Genomic DNA, 6,706 nt, shown 5'->3' on the forward strand with positions numbered 1-6,706 from the left:
GTTTGTGCGTATGTTTAGTTCCGATGAGATGGGATTGAGACCCACTAAGTCGTTGAACACTATTGGTGTTGTGTCATTATGAATTGTGAAAACATTTTATTGAGTTAGGGTATTCACGAGCATATAGCTGACGTATTTTCAAACTGTTTTCAGGTAATCAAGAGTAAGGTATAGAGATTGATATGCCAATGAAGATAGAACATCATTAGGCATAGACTGCAGCTGGTGACTCAGCTAATTTTGTAATGATGCATATATATAAAACTTGTTTTTAAACAAGTAATTTTGTAAAACAATTATGGGTATTTAATTCCCTAAAGTTATACAAGTAAATATTTTAAATTAACATTTTCCGCTACAAACTTTGATAAATTGACAGAAACGGTACCAACTGTGAGTCACACGCCTAGGCCCGAAGGCGGGGTGTGACAGAAACTCACTGTTTACGTGCTGAATTTTCCTGATTCATTGCTGAAAACGCGCCGTAAACATGCTGAAATACACTGTTTTAGTGCTGAAACGCGCTGAAACGATCTTAAAACGAGCTGTAACGTGCTGAAATAAACCGTTTAAAATGCTGATTTGCTGTTAAAAATTGCTGAAAACGAGCTGCAAGTTGCTGTTTTTGCGTTAAAGTTTGCTGAAACGGGCTGAAAACGAGCTGAAACGAACCAAAACTTGCTGAAATTTGCTGCTGGTTATTGTTTAATGTGCTGAAACATGCCGTTTTGGTGCTGAAATTTGCTGAACTACCGTTAACAAACTGCGGTTTGCTATTAACGTGCTAATTTTCGAGTTCGGAAATTTTTTGAGCTTTGCGAACGTCATTTTAACTTTTCAACTGGTTAAAGTTTGATTCGGTCAAAGACGTCATTTGAAGTTGTGATCAAGCAAATTTTTTCCGATTTTCGTTTCGGTGCTTAGCTTGCGTATTCAACGATGAAGTCGATTCGTTCTTCAGTTACTACTAATTTTATCGGTCAAACTAGTTCTTCCAATAATAAGATCAAAATTCCTAAACTTACAAATATTGCTGATCTCATGGATTGGAAAGTTCGTTTTGAAGAAATTATCAGTTTGCTTGATAAAGATTTGTTGATACCAATCAAAGAAAGGAAATATTGTCGTCCACGATCGAAAAAACCAGATGATGTGTACAGTATGTACAAACCAGAGTTTGAATGGAATGCTTGTGAGAAAGCTGAGTTTGATCGTGAAAGAAGGGCGTTTGCTGTAATATCATTTGTTGTATTATATGAACCCAGAGAATCCAGAGCATACGCAAAATGCGTAACATCATATGAGATTTGGATGTCTCTTGATCGACGATATGCTTATTATTGTAGTCTTAAACCCAGCTTTGATACATTCAAGCATTTGCCTGATGAAAGTCTAATCGTGATGATTGAGAGATTTTTAAAGCTATTAAAGGAAATGGATGAAAACAAAGTTCATGTATCAGATGAAAAGATTATAGAGAGATTGTTTGACATTCTTTATGTTCAAGATTCAGGAGTTATTCTTGGAAAGATTGTTTCAACATCATCATCTTCATCTGCATCTTTTCAGACTTCAGCGGTGACTGATGAGATTTCATCAGTAGAATCTTTTGATTTGAAGTTGACGAAGAGTGGTTAATGGATTTACAGCAAGCTCATGTTGATGATGGTTGGTCTATGCTTGTAGATGAGATATCCAAGACCACCTCATCAATGAATGTTGATAACGATCCAAATGTGATGGAAATTATCATGCCTACCCTGGTGATTCTTCCTGATAATCTTTATGAATCTTATGATTATGTGCCAACACAACTGAGGTATCTTCTAAACCATCTGAATTATTTGTTTGTGAAACTTGTGCTTAGAATTTAAATTCATCTATTGTTGATGAACTTCAGAAAATTGATTGTTCTCAGTGTGGTGAATACAAGTCTAAACTTGAATCAATTCGTCACTACAATGAGCAATTAGTTTTGATTTAACATGTATTCATGATAACTATCAACAAGTGGTTGAAAATAATAAAAAATCTAAAGATAAGATTGATTCCATGTCGATTAGTAATCATGACTTGAAAGCACAGGTTGGATGTAAATTAATAATCATCGAAAAGCAGTTTCAAAAAATTTTGGAATTAAGAACCAAAATAACTGAGCTTGAAAATGAGGTGCTGGAGTTAAAGAATAAATTGGATAAATTTAGAAATTCATCTTTTTTACTCAATGAAATCATTGAAGTTAATAGCAATCACCAAAAGGGTGGTAAAGCTGGTTTAGGGTTTGTTGAAATCCATCCTCCTTTTCGAAATGATTACACCATGCGGCAAGATATAGTAGATCTAAAAGAAGTGGACATTAACTATCCACTGACACTAGATCCTCCTATGACTGTTAGTAAGGTTAACATAATCAATGAGGAGAAAGTTAAGCCAGCTAATCTAAAGATGACTGTTAAGAAAGAAACAAAGTGTTTAACTCCAACACCTCATATTCAAAGCAATCTGGTTTTTTCTCAATTTGTGATATTCTTATTGAAGATGTGGTTGAACCAGTGGTGGTTCACAAAAATGAAAATATACCTATTGAAAATCATATTCTTGGTAAACCAAAAACGATTATTACACCAAGGACATGTGAGAAGAAAGTTGTTTCTGAAAAGATATCAAATTCATTTTCAAAACCAACTGTTAAGTGTAAAAACTGGAAAGTTTATAAATTGAAAGGTTATGACAAGATGTTTGCCGATGAGCTCTTTCCATTATTTCTTGTTAAACCTAAGTGTGTTGAAAAATTTATAATTGTGATCACTCAGATTCTCTTAATCATGATGCATCAGTGATGCCTATTGGGGAAATGAAAAAGAGAAAATCAAAACCCCAAAAGAAATCTAAACTAGTGTTGTTTCAACAGAACAAATTTGTCAAATCTAATGGTTCTGATATATTAGAAAATTTTGCACAGTGTTCAAATCTTGAATTTTTCCAAAAGAAAAAAAGTGAGAAAATTCAACCCTCCGCGTCTAAGCTTTTAACAGAGTCATCTTCGACACGAGTTGAAATGAGAAAATGTTTTTATTGCAATGTCAAAGGACATTTGATTGGTGATTGTCCTTACAGGAGAAAACTCAAATTGCCTGATGCTTTAAACAAGGTTCTTTAACTTTTGGGCAATTTGAGACACTTGAACAAAAAGCTAAACAACAAAGAGTTTATATTAATTCATTGTTAAAGTCTCCTGAAATGTCTCACAGTTCTTATGATGTAAAATTTTTGAGACAAGCTGATAAACTGTTACCAGCTTGGAAACCAAAGATTCCATCACCATGTGCTGATCATGTTGAGGATACTGGCCGACCTAAGACTATGGTCTGGGTTCCAGTTTCTCATTAAATTATCTACTTATGTGCAGGGATATCCAAGAAGATCTATCAACGTCATATGGATTGTTGCTAAATCAAATTTGTTGATAGTGGATAATGTCGGCAAATTGGTTTTGTTTAGTTTGATTTGATTGTTATTTGCAAAGATTTAAAATTCATAAAATTTTCAATCGGCAAACTTGTTCACCATTCATACTTTTAAAATGCAAGATTTCTTTTTGGTGAACAAGATCTTCAAAAGAGTTATCCATGTTGGAAGATCGTTTTCATTTTTCGTTATTTTTACAAATTTTTTGTTATTGTTTATAATTTTAGGGGGAGAAAAGTAGAAAAATCCAAAAAGATTGTGTTTTCTGTATGAAAAATATAAAAAATACAAAAATATGTTGTTAATTTTGAAAAATATAAAACTTGAGAAATGATGTGTATGATAGGCTTAACAGATCGTATAAGTGCTGAAAAGATATAAACCTAAATGCTTGCCAAATCTAGTGGTGTTACATCTTGATGCATAGTCAAAATCTGTATTAAGTATCAAAAAGTTTAAAGATTGTTGTGCGTGCATGTGTTCATTTTGATAAGAAAATTCAATTTATTTTTCTTTTTATTTTGCAAAGAAATTCAACTTCATTTTTCTTTATTTTTATTCAAATCTTAGATCCTCTCCTGTGCGATAAGATTATCCGACCTGAGGGTTAAGATTTGGATATTCTGCTTTATTTTCTTAGTGCTTCGTATAAAATCTTGGACTTTCTCCGCGCTATAATACGGGATTATTCGCATTGAGAGTTAAGATTTTATGTGTCACACCCCCGCCAGCGGCGAAAACACGAGGGCGTGATGACGTCATGGATCATAGTCACTGTTTATAGACTTTATGATAGATACTTCATCAAAATGCCTCTACATGTATGTGACTCCATATGTGTTCCAATGCGTCAATTACCTGAGAATGCATGCATAAAAACGTCAACAAAAATTGTTGGTGAGTTTCACAGGTTTGTATGACATCTAAAAATATGTGTTTCTTGGACAACGAGTCAACCAATTTCTCAGTAGTTATCATGAGCTCTATGATCAAGACCTAACAGCGTTTCTATAAGCGCCCCTCTTGATGTTCTAATGCGAAAACATCGAAGTCAACTGTTGGACAAATATCACCAGCTAGACTTCTAATCTAAGTTAGTGCGACTAACTACGGGTGGGGTGTGTTAATCCTGAATAGTACTGTTCACATTGGCCACGTCTATAATAGTTAATGATCATAGATTGCAGGGGACTTTGGGTGCATTATTGTTTTCAACCCATGTAACAAAATGAGACCACGTTTCAACTCGTTTCCGAACATGTGTTTCTCCATGCATTCTCCCCCAAGAGTTTCAAAAAAAAGTTAAATTAAAAAGGGGGCCGTGAAACTCACCTGATTCTCAAACGTGCGCTAGATGATACAAAAGTCCAAGTCTCGTCCTACAAGTGTCCTATAATGTGCAACGACAATTTAGATCTAATGTTTCATTTTCGATACTGAAGTGTTTCATGCATGACCGCGTTTCACCCAACTAGTTAAGCGTGCTTCAATAGTGTGTCAACTTAAATGTGATTCGACGAACCATTTGTGATAAGTTCACGACTCTTGTTTATATTAACTTTGTATTAATATTTAAAATACCGTTTTTGTCTCGACACACTACGCCGGTTTCATATCCGGCATATTCGCTTTTAATGTAAAAATATATATCTTATTTATTTTTGTTTCCTAAAGCTTCATTTAACACACTAGTGTCGTAAAATATAATATACGGTTATATTTTAAATTATCCGAAATACAGTCTGCGTTCGTTAACGTTTAATAACTTTAGGGTCTTATATATTTTCTATAAAAATATATATATACTTGTTAGCAAACATATGTCTTCCACTTATATATATTTAATTCTCTTCACATAATTACACTATATACTCTTGTTTACGTATCTAAATATACATTTTCATAAAAATCATCTTTTTAGATATGTTTGTATATTATTCAAGACACGTACTCATGTATTCATATTCTATTACAAACTTATAATTTTTAAACTCATTTCATAATTCTCTACATGATTTCATTCAAGTTTATATCCTAAGTTTTTATAGTTTGATTAACATAACTCCTTGGGTGAATTCTTACGGACATAAACAAATACATCTTGTATAAAATTAGATTTAGGAATTTAGATACTTACGTAGCAACTATGTGTGTTTAAAAATGAAGAAAACAAGAGCTTGAACTAGTTTCACCAATTGTAGCTCCATAATAATTATTTGATCTTGAAATTTTTTTTTTTTGAAAGTAAGTAGTGTTTTGATTTTTTTATTATAAACATGAAAGCCATTAATAAATGTTCATTGGATTACATCGAAACAGAAGGCAAGCGAGCAACAAGCTGCGCCGCTACCCCATTTTGAATCGCAAAACCCAATCTTTTAAAAACTATATTTGCTGATTAAATAGGATGTGTAGGATGTTTGTGTGTGTGTGGTTCGTGTTCAAGAAAACAGACCGAGAGAGAGATAATAGGGTGAGGTGAGAGTGTGGTGTATTATGTGGTTGTGTTGTTCAATCCAAGTGTTTCATATATAATGAAATTAGAGAAATGACATGCTTCTATAAGGTGGTGAAGTGTTTGAAAAGTAAAGAGATAGAGTGATGGGTTAATGATTGCGTGAATGCCGAAGTCAAACAGGAAGGTGTGAGTGGTTTAGTACGGCGGATTTTGTGTGATCATTTTGTAGATTACAATCTTTGATTCTATGGAATTTGCAGAGTAAACAATTATGTGGAGAATGTGATTGAGATTGTGCACATGTATTCTCAATTAAACAAGTTAGTGGTGTGTATTTCTTTGTTCAAAATAAATAACAAGGAATGGTTGTAGGGGTGGGGATTAGGAACCGTAGACACGGAAATAGAAATTTAGAAAATGTTTTAATTGTTAATTAATGATATTAAATGTTAATTATTACAAGCTAGTTATTGGTTAATTACATGTAAATTATAATCAACTTAATTTTTTTTTATGTGTTTAGATGTCTAGTTATACAAAAGTTGAAAAATGAACTCATATATATTCGACGTATAAGACTACATGCTCGTACGTGTGTGTTTATATACATATATATGTCATCCAATACACGTAGATAACTATTTACGAGACATGTTTTTATTTGAGTATAAAGTATGTATTCTAGCGTACAATCATATATTTTTGCCATGTAAACGTATATAATTATAAATTTATGTATCATTGTCGTGTGTTCACTTACAAATTTATTTTATAAATACG

Source organism: Bidens hawaiensis, unplaced genomic scaffold (genome assembly GCF_021521415.1).
Source record: "Bidens hawaiensis isolate Kalapana, Puna unplaced genomic scaffold, B.hawaiensis_p1.1 tig00024443_1, whole genome shotgun sequence".
Taxonomy (NCBI): domain Eukaryota; kingdom Viridiplantae; phylum Streptophyta; class Magnoliopsida; order Asterales; family Asteraceae; genus Bidens; species Bidens hawaiensis.